The sequence below is a fragment of the Festucalex cinctus genome, chromosome 4, assembly GCF_051991245.1.
Source record: "Festucalex cinctus isolate MCC-2025b chromosome 4, RoL_Fcin_1.0, whole genome shotgun sequence".
Classification (NCBI taxonomy): Eukaryota; Metazoa; Chordata; class Actinopteri; order Syngnathiformes; family Syngnathidae; genus Festucalex; species Festucalex cinctus.
In genome coordinates this window covers 10704165-10721061 of record NC_135414.1, presented here as the reverse complement: position 1 = coordinate 10721061, position 16897 = coordinate 10704165, and the positions used below count along the sequence as shown (strand labels likewise).

The 16897-nt window shown below is 41.9% G+C and overlaps 1 protein-coding gene across 1 annotated transcript in view; it reads right to left on the bottom strand.

Annotated features, from left to right (window-relative positions):
• lrrc4cb (leucine rich repeat containing 4C, genome duplicate b) overlaps positions 1-2252 on the bottom strand; it is a 63971-nt gene extending 61719 nt beyond the window's left edge. The window contains exon 1 of the mRNA XM_077519057.1: positions 1339-2252. The gene's annotated coding sequence lies outside the window, so the exon portion shown is untranslated. The remainder of the gene's footprint in view (positions 1-1338) is intronic.
• Between the last annotated feature and the right edge of the window lie 14645 nt (positions 2253-16897).

Sequence of the window (16897 nt, the reverse complement as noted above, 5' to 3'; positions counted from 1 at the left end):
AACATCTGCACGAGCAATAGAAAAGGTTATTTGGCACAGATGATACAAGATACAAAAGCCTGTGTTTCCCCTGATGCTGTGTCATCAGCGTGTCAATGATCTTAATTTCCCTCCATGGTAGCATCATTGGGGGAATGTTAATGTGATTGGCTGCATAAGGCCCCGAAAGATATTTGATTACTGTACTTTGAATGTAGCACAGATAGCAGCAGCATGAGAATGTGTTATCACGCAGCACAAGACAGACTCAGTTACCTCCGTAATTACTCATTATTTATAATTATTTTTCATTTGATTGTTTTATATTTATGGTGTTGAAGTGTTCATCTAAATACTAAACATTCTATTGATTTTAGGCTTGTATTAATACTGTAGGCAGCCACATTTTGATTTTCGTACTAATATGGGTTACGTTGCCGCTGTAGGAATGAAACTAGATTATGCATTGTGTATGGAATGCATGCTGTTTGCTTTCTTTTAGACCAAAGTGTACACTTGAGTGCAGGTTTATTGTGCGATGCTTATTCCTAATGCAGCTCAATCTCACCAATTTACAAACATTTTCAATATTAACATTTGAGCACCCGCAATGCTAATGAATTGTTTCTATTCAGACATGAACTTCAAACATCCACCTTGTGTCACAGTAGGAGATGGGATGGGAGCTTCATTTCTGCTTGAGTTGCACCAACCACATAGAGAGAGGGCACGCTGGGAGAAGACAGGCTGTACATAGGGGGGCATAGACATACTGTACACACAGGAGGTTTGCTCGTGGAGATTCAGTGAAAATAAAGCTTGAGTTTAAGCTTTTACAATATGTCACTGACTCAGAGCCCCTTCACGCCTGGCCCAATCCCTGCGCTCTTTTTGTGCTGCAAACGTGTATGCTGAGAATACCTGAACAGAATTTGAATTACCATATGACGTACGTCTCTTCTAGCAGTGATGTCCTGCTGGCAACAGGGAGCCTCACACATCCGTACTGCCTCCAGCAAGCGCTCAAACCAGCAATTTGTTGCATAGCTCCCTTCCACACCGATCATATCTACATTTATCTACATCGAACAGAATATATATATGAATGGGGTACATTCACACGCATTACGCACACACAACAGATGCGGCAAGTATTTAAAAAAAGCATGGATGTAAATGGACCCAGCAAGGTATTTAAAAAAAAAAAAAAAAAAGTATTTCACCATACATTCATTCAAGTATTAGATTTAAGTGCCCCGTTTTCCGCATTGCAACCGGTCAACGTGAGATATATGACACAATCCGTGCAGATCACACCGGACGTGGGCTGAATCTGAGTGAATGCAATCAAATACTTACGCATTTTATCGAGTGAATACAAGCTGCGACCGTTGAAGGAAAAATCAGCAGGGCCCTGTTCCCCGTTTTGGAAGATGAGCAATGCGAGCGAGGCGCAAATCTCCATGTGAGAGGAGCTTTTTTTTTGGGAGGCTGCTGCAGTCCGAGTCTCCCTCTCGATCACAAGTCAGAATGCTCGCCTGCGAAAAATGCCAAACATTGGAGGAGGGAAGAAAAAAAAAAAAAAAAAAAAAAAAGAGTTGCGCGGATGTGCGATGCACGCCACCCGTGATGAGCCCGTCTGTGGACCGGCACCGCACTAGCAGCGGGACCACGACCTGAAGATATTCCGATCTGGACTGAGACTGGGGAGATCCTGCAGAGTTTCTGGTGATGGTGGGGGGGCGGAAGGGGGGGGGGGGGGTCGAGTCTGTGATGGCGCCTTGGTTACCCAAACCAGTCAAGCCCAAAATTGACTCTAACTGACAGGTTCCTCGTTGGGGGGGGGAATGACAACCATACATGCGCAAAAACGACAAAAACAAAAACTGGAGTATTTCGGTTTAGACCGTTTTCCTCCAATCACCCTCCACTTTACTGGTGCAGATAAATGAGACAATTAACTCTTGAAGGCATTGATGGGAGCAGAGCAGGGAGGAAGGGGGGTAAAACTCGAACATCTATTGGACACGATTCAAGATAGCCATCCTACTGTCTGGGACAGGACAAATGGGCTGCCGTAGCCTACGCTGCATAAAAAAATCACACAGCATATGGCAAACTACTTTCAATCAAATAGAATGTGGAGCGTCGCCTGCATGGTGCTGCCCCCACCAGCCAAAGCAATTCGATGTATTGATCGTATAAGCGCAGCTATTAGTAATAATTCCGCAGGTACGAAGTGGCGGCAGCAGCATCCGTGCGGCGCAAGCGAAGCAGCTTTGCCCACCGGCTCCCCTCCGCCTCTTGCACACTTGGGGAGCGTGCATGTGCGCGCACCCACGTGCACGGCTTTTGTACGCGCGTGTGGAGAGTCATGTGAGCCGGTGAAGCAAATTATCGCCCAGGGACCATTTTAACTTGGACCACTTTGCCTGCGCGTCCATCTGCCCATTTTAATCACACAGCGGTCGTCAATTATCAGGGATCAATGGCATTAGCGCATCAAGGCTGTGTGCGCGCGCATGTATGATTGCGCGTGAGTGTGCCAGTCTGTGATTGAGTACTTGATGAGGTAGGGTTGCCACCTACAGGCGCTGTCGTATGGAAAGCGTCAATCAATGTTTGAAACGGGTTGTCCTGATAATTTATTCAGTCAGTTACATGCATGCATGTATAAAATTGTAGCTAATAATCCAAGTACATATTCTCAAAGTAACTTGATCAGTTCTAAATAGGCTTAATTATCTAAATCACTCCAATACCAAGTAGCCCACGTTAATATATATATATATATATATATATATATATATATATATATATATATATATATATATATATATATATATATATATATATATATATATATATATATATACAAATTTCTGTAACGTGCATTATCTCTTTGAAATTTACAGTATTTTACTGTGTACCGCAATGCATTATGGTTGAAGCGTGTATTACGGTATTATGTTATGTAGCCTATATATGTGGACAACATGTAAATACTGTAAAGATTGTTGGATTTTGACGGGTATAACTCTCTAGAGGAGAAAGACCCTGCATTGTCACCCGAGCAAGAATTCAGCGAATTGGTGAGTAATAGTTTTGCTACGAGGACAGTCGTCATTCATTTCATTTTCATTTTTTGTTCATTTATTTCAGGCAATAATCAACATTAACAATATAACAATTTTTCTAGACAAATTTTTCTAAACCAAGCCTGGAAAGGAGTGGGAGTAAGAAAAACTTATTAAGTCCCACCCCCAATATCATTAGTATCAAAACAAATTTAGCTATTTCCTATAAACTTGCACTAACCAACAGCGGTTGTCATAGTAGTGAAAAAATATATGTTTACAAACAATGTGTTAATTAAGTAACATGACATCAACAGCTCATACCAGCAATGGTAATAAAAAATAACAATACCAGCTTGGGTAAAAGACAAACTAGAAACAAAACAAGGCCACAAATGGTACATATCAATAATTCTAAGACATAAGCATACCACCAGTGGCGATAGATAGTATGTAAAATAAAAAGGCAGCAAGTATACTCTATCACAATAAGTTGAAAGATAGATGTTGGTTTAAGATCTACTCTCCAAATACTGAGACCAAACCATATGTTTGTAAAACAGTTTGAATCTGTGGATGTTTTGGCATTGCTTGTGTTGTACCTCGAAGCTGCAGAACAAGGTTTGATTTTATGGACAGCGCGGTGGCTGACTGGTTGGCATGTTATCCTCCCAGTTGTGAGCGCGTAAGATCGAGTCCGGGCTTCGGACTTCCAGGGTGGAGTTTGCATGTTCTCCCCGTGCCTCCATGGGTTTTCTCCGGGTACTCCGGTCTCCTCCCAAAGACATGCATAGCCGGTTAACGGAGCGTTCTGAATTGTCCGTATAAGTGTGATTGTGAGTGTGGATGGTTGGTTGTCTACATGTGTGCCCTGCAATTGGCTGGCAGCCAGTTCAGATGTACTCCGCCTACTGTCTGAAGCCAGCTGGGATAGGCTCCAGCACCCCAGTGACCTTTTTGAGGAATAAGTGGATTATTAAGAAAACAGATGGCTGGATTATTTTATTTTTTTTTACAACATACTGTTTTATTTATTTACAATAATTTACTGGCAACTTATGCTGTTTTCTTAAGAAAAAGTAAATACACCTGTAATTTATATACAGTAAATACTTGTAGAAAATATAGTATTATACTGTAACACATTTTCACAGTATTTAAATGACATTTTGCAAGAATTAGCTTGCAACTTTTTGACAATTATTTCTTGTAAATTCTACAGTACTGTAAAAAAAAAAAAAACTGTAATATAACTGAATGTCACTTATGTTACAGTTTTTCTTTATTTTAACAATATAATTTAATTTACAAAAATAAACTTAGATTTTATTTGTCAAATGTAAAATAACATGAAATTACTGTAACTGTAAAAACACACAATATTTCTGGTATGTTTGTGTTTATTGGTTATCTTTGTCTGACAGTTACACCTTTTTGTTGATGCTCTGCAAAAAAAAGTAAGAATCTGAAAAGAGCAAATGTTTTTTTCACAGTACTGCACAGTACGGCATGTGGAAAAACCTCAAAGTCACAGGAGAAAACTGAGGTCACAGTTATACTGTATACTCAAGGATAGGGCTGCTCAATTATGGACAAAATATTATTAATCACGTGAGCCGGCACCTTAACGTGGTGGAGGGGTTTGCGTGTCCCAATGATCCTAGGAGCTATGTTGTCTGGGGCTTTATGCCCCTGGCAGGGTCACCCATGGCAAACAGGTCCTAGGTGAGGGGCCAGACTAAGCATGGCTCAGAAGACGCCTTATGACGAATATGAACTTTGGAGACGCGTTTCCCTCGCCCGGACGCGGGTCACCGGGGCCCCCCTCTGGAGCCAGGCCTGGAGGCGGGGCTCGCTGGCGAGCGCCTGGTGGCCGGGCCTGCACCCATGGGGCCCGGCCGGGCACAGCCCGAAGAGGCAACGTGGGTCCCCCTTCCCACGGGCTCACCACCGGTGGGAGGGGCCAAAGGGGTCGGGTGCAATGTAGGCTGGGTGGCAGCCAAGGGAGGAGACCTTGGCAGACCGACCCCCAGCTACAGAAGCTGGCTCTTGGGACATGGAATGTCACCTCTCTGGCAGGGAAGGAGCCCGAGCTGGTGTGCGAGGCCGAGAAGTTCCGACTAGACATAGTCGGACTCGCCTCCACACACAGCTTGGGCTCTGGTACCAGTCCTCTTGAGAGGGGTTGGACTCTCTTCCACTCTGGAGTTGCCCATGGTGTGAGGCGCAGAGCAGGTGTGGGCATACTTATTGCCCCCCGGCTCGGCGCCTGTACGTTGGGGTTTACCCCGGTGGACGAGAGGGTAGCCTCCCTCCGCCTTCGGGTGGGGGGACGGGTCCTGACTGTTGTTTGTGCATATGCACCAAACAGCAGCTCAGAGTACCCACCCTTTTTGGAGTCCTTGGAGGGTGTGCTGGAGAGCGCTCCCTCTGGGGACTCCCTCGTCCTGCTGGGGGACTTCAACGCTCACGTGGGGAATGACAGTGAGACCTGGAGGGGCGTGATTGGGAGGAACGGCCCCCCTGATCGGAACCCGAGCGGTGTTCTGTTATTGGACTTCTGTGCTCGTCACGGTTTGTCCATAACGAACACCATGTTCAAGCATAAGGGTGTCCATATGTGCACTTGGCACCAGGACACCCTAGGCCGCAGTTCGATGATCGACTTTGTAGTCGTGTCATCGGATTTGCGGCCGCATGATTTGGACACTCGGGTGAAGAGAGGGGCGGAGCTGTCAACTGATCACCACCTGGTGGTGTGTTGGCTCCGATGGTGGGGGAAGATGCCGGTCCGGCCTGGCAGACCCAAACGTATTGTGAGGGTTTGCTGGGAACGTCTGGCGGAATCCCCTGTCAGAAAGATTTTCAATGCCCACCTCCGGCAGAGCTTCTCCCTTGTCTCGGGGGAGGCGGGGGACATTGAGTCCGAATGGGCCATGTTCCGCGCCTCCATTGTTGAGGCGGCCGATTGGAGCTGTGGCCGTAAGGTGGTCGGTGCCTGTCGCGGCGGCAATCTTTGAACCCGCTGGTGGACACCAGCGGTAAGGGATGCCGTCAAGCTGAAGAAGGAGTCCTATCGGGCCTTTTTGGCCTGTCGGACTCCGGAGGCAGCTGACAGGTACCGGATGGCCAAGCGGAACGCGGCTTCGGCGGTTGCTGAGGCAAAAATTCGGACATGGGAGGAGTTCGGTGAGGCCATGGAAAACGACTTCTGGACGGCTTCGAGGAAATTCTGGTCCACCATCCGGCGTCTCAGGAGAGGAAAGCAGTGCACCATTAACACTGTGTATAGTGGCGATGGGGTGCTGCTGACCTCGACTCGGGACATCGTGAAGCGGTGGGGGGAATACTTCGAAGACCTCCTCAATTCCACCAACACGTCTCCTTTTGAGGAAGCAGAGTCTGGGGACTCTGGGGTGGGCTCTCCTATCTCTGGGGTCGAAGTCATTGAGGTGGTTGGAAAGCTCCTCAGTGGCAGGGCCCCGGGGGTGGATGAGATCCGCCCGGAGTTCCTAAAGACTCTGGATGTTGTGGGGCTGTCGTGGTTGACACGCCTCTACAACATCGCGTGGACATCGGGGACAGTGCCTCTGGATTGGCAGACCGGGGTGGTGGTCCCCTTTTTAAGAAGGGGGGCCGGAGGGTGTGTTCCAACTACAGAGGGATCACACTCCTCAGCCTCCCTGGTAAGGTCTATTCAGGGGTGCTGGAGAGGAGGGTCCGTCGGGAGGTCGAATCTCGGATTAAGGAGGAGCAGTGTGGTTTTCGTCCTGGCCGTGGAACAGTGGACCAGCTCTACACCCTCCGCAGGATCCTCGAGGGTGCGTGGGAGTTCGCTCAACCAGTCCACATGTGTTTTGTGGATTTGGAGAAGCCGTTCGACCGTGTCCCTCGGGGAGTTCTGTGGGGGGTGCTTCGGGAGTACGGGGTGCCGGGCCCCTTGATACGGGCTGTTCGGTCCCTGTACGACCGTTGCCAGAGTTTGGTCCGCATTGCCGGCAGTAAGTCGGATTCGTTTCCGGTGAGGGTTGGACTCCGCCAAGGTTGCCCTTTGTCACCGATTCTGTTCATAACTTTTATGGACAGAATTTCTAGGCGCAGCCGAGGCGTGGAGGGGTTCCGGTTTGGTGGCCTCAGCATTGCATCTCTGCTCTTTGCAGATGATGTGGTGCTGTTGGCTTCATCAAGCCGGGGCCTCCAGCTCTCACTGGAGCGGTTCGCAGCCGAGTGTGAAGCGGCTGGGATGAGGATCAGCACCTGGGTTTCCCTCCTGAAGCTGCTGCCCCCGCGACCCGACCCCGGATAAGCGGAAGAAGATGGATGGATGGATGGATATTAATCACGATTATTTTGGCAATAATTTAAATCACAATTATTCAAACGATTATTTATTTTTTGGTATACAAAACAAGAAAATATTTAAGTATTAAAAAATATTAAGACCAATTAAAAAAAAATAGAAACACTGTAATTATTTAAGTTCTTTTGTCCAAATAGAATTTATCATATTAATTAATTAATTAATGTGGACAAAATATTAATCACAATTATTTTGGCAATAATTGAAATCACAATTATTCAAACGATTATTTATTTTTTGACATACAAAACAAGAACACGTTTAAGCATTTAAAAATATTAAGACCAATTTAAAAAAAAAATTAAATAGAAACACTGTAATTTTGTAAGTTCCTTTTGTCCAAATAGAATTTATAATAACATGTATTTATTTATTTATTTATTTATTTATTTATTTATTTATTTATTTATTTATGTTGACCAAAAACTTGAAGTTGGAATGAGCTTGTACACTATGCAGTAGGATGATCATTTATTATTTTTTTTTGTACAAAACAAGAAAATGTTTACACATTTAAAAATATTAAGACCAATTAAAAAAAAAGTAGAAACACTATAATTATGTAAGTTATTTTTTTTATTTATTGGACCAAACAGAATTTATAATAATATGTATTTATTTCTATTGGCAAAAACTTGAAGCTTGAGTGCAGCATGTGCACTGTGCAGTAGGACAATTTTTTTTTGGTACAAATCAAGAAAATGTTTAAACATTAAAAAACAAATGAAAAATTAAGACAAATATAATTAATTATGCAATTTCCTTTAGGATGAAACTAAATTCATTAAATTAGTTATTTTAAAATTTAAAAAAGGTGCAAATGTATAAATTTAAACATTTCAAAAATTAGTATTAATAATCTTTTTTTTTTTTAACTATTATGTTGATTTTGTAATTGTGGAGTATTATAATTGAAATTGTAATTGAATTTCGATTAATTGCACAGCCCTACTCCAGGGCATGAAGCTGTTAAGCTGGAGTACAGGGGGAATTTCCGGTGGACTGGGCTGCCATGTTTTGGGTTTAGGGTTGTTTTTTGGTTTGTTTGTTTTTTGTGTGTTCATTGTTTGCCTTTGTTTCCATGGTGGTCTATTTTGCCCCCAGCTTTGTGTGTCTTGTCCAGGTTTCTTTTATTGTGTAATTAGTTAGTGTGTATTTAGCCCCCTTTTTGGTTCTGTTGGTCCATTGTGTGTGTTGCTGCTGAATTCTTCTATCATGCCGTTTACTAAATGGCATTTAGTTCCCCCACATCTTGCCTCACTTGTGTTTTTGGACTTTGTTGCTTTTGTTTGCTGGTCAGTACCATGTTTAGCACGTTTTTGTTTAATTAAAGCAAAAACATTTTGGACTTTACCTCTGCCTCCTCGCATCTGCTTCCCTGCACTTGGGTCCTCAACCACGCCACCAACGTAACACGGGCTGCTTTATGGGTTGCTAGGCCCCTATTGTGGTTTACGTATAAATTTCCTCTGGCCCGTGGGACCATTTTGAAATCAACATGGATTTGGCCTGCATATTGAAGTCAGCGTAGACAGGCTTCAGCTAATGAAGTGCTTACCCATCCTCGAGTTGGTTTAATTAAGTTTCATTCTAGTTGCAACTACAACTGTGTGTCATAAGGGAATGGTACAGCATGATGAAATTACGGTTGCACTACCCTGTCTATTCAAAATAAACCCTAACCTTAAAACAAAGTAATTTATTCTTTAAGACAAATGTGTTATTCTGTATTTAAATGCCCTAACCAGTGACTAATTTGCATTTGTATGTTGTTGCGCGAGATGCGCAGTTGAACATTTGACGCAGTCAGTGGTATCGGGATAGTGCGAGTGCGCCATTTTGTGTTGGTTTGTTGGTGCGCGTCAGTCCTGTCATTCCACTTCACATGCATGAAAGCTCATTGTTAGAAATCGCCACAGTCTGTTTTCACCATAATATTTTGTTACAAATATTTTGTATGACATTCTTTAACCTACCTGTTACCGTGTGCAAATCGATGAGTCAGTCTCTGTCTCTCTTTGACAGCCAATCAGCACACTTGGTTATGACTCTGGGAAGTCTGACAGCAAGTCAAAATATAACACGCAAACCACGGCCCAATATTGTATGTTTGGCTGATCTTTTGTAGTTTTTTTTTTTTTATGTCAAGAAATCCCTCATCCCTGTTCCAAATACTAAAACATGGTGAGCTGACTGAAAATGAAAGAGTCTGCATTAAAGCACTTCATGATTGCCAGATGGTCTCTGTGAAATATATGCCAGATGGTCTAAAAAAAAAGTTGTTAAACACCATACACTTTAACTATATTATGTTCTCATATACTTTTTCCAAATAAACACTGATCGGATTGGAATCACATTCAGTTGTAATTTTGATTTTTGATCAAACATCACATTGTGTGCGCCAAACATAAAGAAATTTGAAATTATGGTTCAGAATTTCAACCTTGGCTTTCACTGGACTGATACATAAGGAAGACGAGAGATTGTTGTCACTTGTACTAAACAGCCAGTTCTTGCCAAAAATTCCCTGACTAATTTTCTTCTCATCTTTTCAGTCGCTTTGGAGGAACATCTAGTAAAAATCACTGTTGTGACATATTTCTTCACTTGGTGATGGCTGTCCACACTGTGTTCCATTGTACATTTATTGCTTTGAAAATTATTTTTGGACTCTTCTCCTGACTGATACCTTTGCACAATAAGATCTATATGATGCTGTGGAAGCTCTCAGCAGACCATGGCTTGTGCTATAAGAAGTGACTGGCAAAATGTCAGGCAGGAAAAGTATATTCAAACCTCTGAACTTTATTTGGGATTAGAGGGGGCGCCAACTCGTTATGTATTTTTTAGTTTTATTTGCTTTATTGTATTTTAAATCCATTTTTTTTTTTTTTTAGTCCAAGATGAATTGTCAAGCTGAGTGTCAAGCAGGGAGGTAAATGGGTCCCATTTTTTATAGTCTTTGGTATGACCCAGCCGGGGATTGAACCCATAATCTCCAAGTCTTGGGGCGGACACTCTAAACACTTAGTTACTGAGCTGGATAATTCCTCAACATAGGGTTGGCTGTAGTCTCCCAGGGGAAGATTGCATCCAGGAAGAGCTGGAGATGGACAAAAGCTGGAGCAAAAGTAAAATGAGTGAGAGAACTGACGGTTAGAAAATTGCACACTGTAAAAAAAAATTGGGGAGAAATAGGCATGTTTACTTGAAACTAGGGATGGGCGAGTACCGATACCAGGTATCGGTATCGGGCCGATACCAGCCCTTTTTCAAGTACTCGAGTACTCGTGACACAGACAAGTACAAGCGACCGATGGCAGAGGGGGAAGACGTTAAGTGAGTCCTCCTTGCCTGTAACTGGCGCTAGCTTGCAGCAGTTTTTCACCAAAACTTCACCGGTTTGGAAATGCTTCAACATTGTGAATCTTAAACTAAAAGAGCATTTTTGTGTTTTATTTTGAGCGTTAAGACTATTGAAGAGTGACTGTGCTGTTTTTTTTTTGTCAAAATTAAAGGAAATAAAAAAATATATTGTTTAAAAATGTCTTTTAGTGATTTTTTTTTTTTTTTTTTTTTGTCAAAATGTATTACTGGTATCGGCAGTTGGTATCGGTATCGTGAGTACTGAGGGTCTGAGTATTGGTATCGGTCTGAAAAAAAGTGGTATCGAACATCCCTACTTGAAACAACTATTAGGTTTTTTTTCCTTTCAGAAAAGGAGTGTTTTGAGTACATTTGACTAGTTTATTTACAAATAAATAAATAAATAAATAAATAAATAAAAGTTCTGTAAGCATTGAGGAACAAACTCATGAAAACACTTTACTAATATTTTTCAAGTAAATTACTCACATTTAGTTTTTTACAGTGTGCATTTAACTATTCGCTGCAGCCAGTGCATTGAAATCATGCATGTTATGATCGCAGACTACCATCATGTTGTTACTGGTCAGTGGAGACAGCCAGTCATGTTCCTCTCTCTCATCAAATTAAATGGACTACATGATGACAAATGAAATATTTATCAAAATTATATGGGTTGTTTAATAAATCTCATAAAGCTTTTCAAATGTTCAATATGCCTGTGACATGACAAAGCATGCAGTCAGTTGTCCAGTCCCTTCTGAACACACTGTAGCATGTCTTGCACTAACATTAGCATTGGCCTCACAGAGCAGAGTGAGCAGCGTCTTACTTGTATGACACAGAACTGCCCCCTCAAAACAGGCTAATTTCAGCCAGTGTTACAACAGAGGGTGTAAACAGTGAAGTGTTATGCAATTCGTCATCTTTGGAGCATTTTTAGGAAAGCAAGTCACAGACGTTCAGACAAATGGGAACTATTTTAAACTATGGTGGAAAAAATATAAAACACATCTCCTTTAAACCTAGTGAAAATTGTCTTTAAAATGTGAGGTAATTTGAGCCAGAATTGGCTATTAGACAATGGAGGGGGAAAAAAAACTCTGTATAATTCACAATACATTGTGATTTATAATCCCTTAGAATGACAATGCCACAGTTTGTTTTTTTGTCAACAACACATTTAAATGAGTCAAATTAACATAATCATAATGCACATTTAGTGCATGAAGAGCTGTTGGAAATTATTTGGCTCAAGTTTGTTTGTTTTTTCTGCTGTTTTCCAAGTTCCAGATGGAAATTAAACAAAATAACATTCCAGTAAAGCCATCAAGCATGAGATTAATATACTTCCAAAACGCATTTTCTTTATTTTGATGGGAATGGTGTAGTCCATTCAAGTGCTTTCATTCAAAACATTGTTATGTTGAAGTCTGGCCATGTTATTACCATGGCGTTGTTCCATATCAACATTCTTCACTTTTCCCATTAATAGCTATTAATTAATAGTTATTAATAGTTTCATTTTCATATGTTTCCACCTCCTCCCATTTTGTAACCTATTTGCATTTATTTTCTTTGAAACCTGATCCAGAGAGGAGCAAATACATATTGTTCTTAATTGACCAGATGGGCTGTCATTTTCTAACAAGGAACGTTGACATGACAAACTATGTATTATTTTCATTCCACTAAATTATTTTCCATTTAAAAACGGAGATTTTTTTTTTTTTTTTTTAATACCTTAAGCTTTAATTCTTTTTCCGTCACTTGACAACGTTGGTTTTGTCTGTCATATAAATCAAAGTAAAATCTCTTTAATTGTTGAACAAAATTGAGAACGCAAGAAATTTAGTTGCTTCTTTATGCTTCGTTTTGGGTCGCTAGCCACTCGTCTGTCAAAATGTGCACTGTGAAGTTACTCCATTTTCCTTCTTCTTTCTGTCTCTTCCCAACGTTCCACTGGGATTGTTGGTTGCGCTGCTGTGCTCGCACAAATCCCAGACTGCTTTCTGGGACAAACTTCAAGCAGCTAGACTGGAAAATGGAAGGAAGGGGAAAGATGGTGGCGACAGTGAGTGCAAAGAAGAGAGAGGATCCTCCAGCACCACGGAGTCTCTTCAATTATTCAAATGGCCGCCGTCCCACTGCGCTTGTTCTCTCTTCTTGGTTTGAATACTGAAATGGCTAAACCCAAAGAGACAGATATCTACCAGACGAGTCCCGCACAGCGAGTTTGTGATGTGCGCTTGACTCCTCGTAGCCTCACCACAGAAGTCGATGAAAGGTAGACATGGAACTAAATTGACTCTATGGGGGGAAAACATTGCTGTCACATTTGGCCCAAATAGCTTTATGGGCATACCTGTTTCTTAATTAACAGACAGGAAATGCTCTGTGGAGGAAGACGGGTAGGCTACGAGCTTAGTTGTAATATCTTTTACTTCTCCCAAAATGATATTCACCGTTAAACCGTGCTCAGCAATAGCATTGAGATGGATTTTCAGTGACCAATATTGCCGCAATGTGAGGGAATGCTCCGACATGTACAAGTTATGTCGTCCGAAATATGATCCCATTAGGTTGAGTAAGCAGTTTTAAACAGGTGTTTTGAGTTGTGATTTGAACGGAAGTTTGCCCATTATAGCAATAAAAAGCTAATATTTTGTTTAGAATTAATTTGATACGTTCATTATTTTTCATGTACAATTGGTACCTTTCAAAACACATTTTGCAACTTGCTGTCGACTAAAAATGACATCACAAGGGCTCTGGTAACCAATCACAGCTCACCTGTTTTCTAGGTTTGACCATGTGACATTCACAAGCTGAGCTGAGGGGAGGTGGAATGATTGACAGCCCTCAGCCCATTCAGATTGCCTCAACTCATATTGTGTGGTGTGCGTTTGGGATCTGCCTTTAGACAGATATTAGCAATTAAAACACGGCTATTGCTTAAGCATCTTAAAAATGCAACCAAGTCCTTCTTGAAATTTTCATTTTTAATTTATTTATTTATTTCCCATTGAAAAGAGTTCTGCATGTTGTGCTTTGTGAAAGGGACTGTTTATGGCTGCCAAATGTATTTTAAAGAAATTTAAAGAGAGTATGTTCTTCAACTGTTACACCTTTTCATTGTTTAAAACATATTTTTATGGTTTAGTCTTATTACAATATTGGTCTCGGCGTGTCTCAGTGTTGGTCTTGAATCTCAAAGGTCTCAAATCTTTTGCATGTTGACTCCCAAAACCATGAAAGTCAGTGTTATAAATCATTCAAAGTGAATTCAGGATTCAGTTGACTTCTGCATTTCCACCAGGCATTATGACAAGCGGCACGTCAGACAGGTACAGGCCCCAACCTCTTCTTTTAAGTGAGAAGGCTGTTTTGGAGTCACTGCAGTCTGTTTAGGATGATGTTTTTATCAACACAACAAATAACACTCCCTCTGCGTTTTGTCCGAGCATTAATTAATTTGGACATGAATGTGTGTGCGATGTAAAATTCAACACATTAATAGTGTAAGAAGTTAATAAACTAGTTTGGAAGCAAAAACCCGACTTTACATATTCATGAGAGAGAGAGAGAGAGAGAGAGAGAGAGAGAGAGAGAGAGAGAGAGAGAGAGAGAGAGAGAGAGAGAGAGAGAGAGAGAGAGAGAGAGAGAGAGAGAGAGAGTTAAGAACAGAAGAGTCCCTCAGTGGTTGTAGGGATCAAGTGGTGAATAGATTGATCTCAAGAGTTTGATGGAAGAAACTTCCTTGAAACAGCTGAAGTGTGGCATAGGGTGAAGATGCACTTTGTAGACAATGGCAGAGGAGAACAGGCAGGCCTTTGTGCTTTGTGATTGGCCAGGTGGGTTCTGTAGAATTCCACAATCCAATTCCAGTTTCCTTTTTTTTTTCTTCTTCTTTTTTTTTTTTTTCCTCTGAGATTCTCTTAAATTCCAGTTTCCAATCCCAGTTAAAAATCCAGTAATCACTTTTGGTTTATCTTCAACTTCAAAAGTCGAAGATCCGAAAATCCAAATCCAAAATTTCCTGTGGTTAAAAAAACAAAAAAAACATCATACAATTGCTTGACTTTAGCTGTTTCCAATCAATGGGATCGTTATCAGTCTAATGCAGAGCTTGCTGATGAGCGGATCGTATATCAGCTGTGTTGGAGAAGGGCAACATCCAAAACCTGCAGGGCTGCGGCCCTCGAGGACCGAAATTGCCCATCCCTGGGTTAGCCTTCAGAAGATCCAACCTTGATTTTGGTGACAGCATCACAAACAAAAGGGACTATAAAGCCCAATTCACACTGGCTGCAGAACGGACGTGGTGCGTTTTCCGTACTGACGCCGCAAGGATAGAACACATTCAAGTCAATTCACACTAGCTGCGGTGCGGTGCGGAAGGGATGCGGAGATGCGGAAGGTTTCCGCAAGCGTTCTATTTTTTCTGGACGCCGCATGCGGATTTTCATGACGCTGAAGAAATTACACGAGCCGGACAGGAAGTCGGGCGCCTCTTGTCAAGGTAAGTCTGGTATATTTCAAAATAAAACCGTTTGCGAACTCGTTTCTTTGGGAGGGAAGCTAGCATGACATCGGTCGGACATTTAAGACAAAAAATGAGCTTAGAATAAATTAAACATGACAAAATAACACTATTTAAACACAAAACGTACTTACTCATTCCAGAATTGAGCCATGGTAGAAGTCACAGAAATAATATCCAAAAAGCATATCGATGTGACAACAGGCAAGAGTGGCTATTGTTTTCAAAATAGGACTATACATACACTGTTGTTATCACGTGAACCCCACGTGATCTTGTGGTCTGGCGGGTGCAGATTTCCGGAAACGCAACTCACGTGGTGTGAATTGCAGTCCTTGCGGAAAGCCGTGTGGAAGCCGTACGGAAAACGCACCGGGTCCTTTCCGCAGTCAGTGTGAATTGGGCGTAACATGTTTTCTTAACCTCATTATCCTTTATTATCCTCTATAGGCTACATCATGTAAACCAACAGCAATCTGCAAGTCTTCAGTGATGTTAACTGATGGAAGAAGTCTATGAGTAGATAGATGAAAAATTATCTCCAAAAAGATGGAGGCAGATTGCTCCAGTGCTAGCTGCTAGCTGTGCAAGCATTGCTAGAATACTGTCCCACTTAGCACGTCGGCAAAAAGTGCAAGTTTCAAAGAAATCACTGACAACTGAGCTGGTGCAGTTAACTCCCCCGTAGTCATTCGACTTTACAAGGATAGCAGTCAAAGCAGTATTTTTGAACAGCACTATGTGGGAAAATATAGCATCATCCTTGAAAGAGCACAGTTCAACTCCAGAGATCAACAGGACGGTGAGTGTGTTGAATCATTTATCACAGCTGCACAGAAATGTTTAGAAAGCTGTGGATTTTGAGTTTTGACAGGGGAACTAATGCGGGACAGGAATCTGTTTGATATAAAGGACAAAACACTATCTGAACAGTTTGCAAATGAGCTCAGATTTAACACTTAGGAAAGCCATGCAAAAAATTTGACAATGAAACTCTAAAGCAGACATCAATACTGCACAGCAGCTCCCCAGATGACAGGACACTGAACATGGACACTGTAAAATCAAACATGAAGAAATGGAAAACTTAGTCATGACAAAGCCAAACTTTCTTCCAGTGGTGCATCAAATTCCCACTTGGATAAAGAAAAAGCCCCTCATAAACTTCATCACATCTTTGGGACATTTCTGTTTAACCGGCTTCCCTTTGATGTAGCATTAATGCCTGAGCATTTCCAAACGAGAACGTCGCAGATGCTGGAGGACTTTGATGGATCAATCTGTCCTGATGACAATGATGTGCTTGTGTATGGCAGAGATAGACGGGGGCAGAGAATACAAACTGCACTTAAAAAGTTCCAAAAAGAGGGCCTCAATTAAGACTGTTGAGAAGTGTGAATTTGCCAAAAATGGGATGATGCTGCAGCACTTAAGGAGGTTAAAAAAGAAAGAAAGGAACAAGTGGATACTGGTGGCGCAACAGGAAACAACTTTCCAGAAACTAAAGCTACCGAGATCCTCTGCTCTCCTGAAGTGCTTGCTCATTACGCCAACATAGAAGACGTGAGA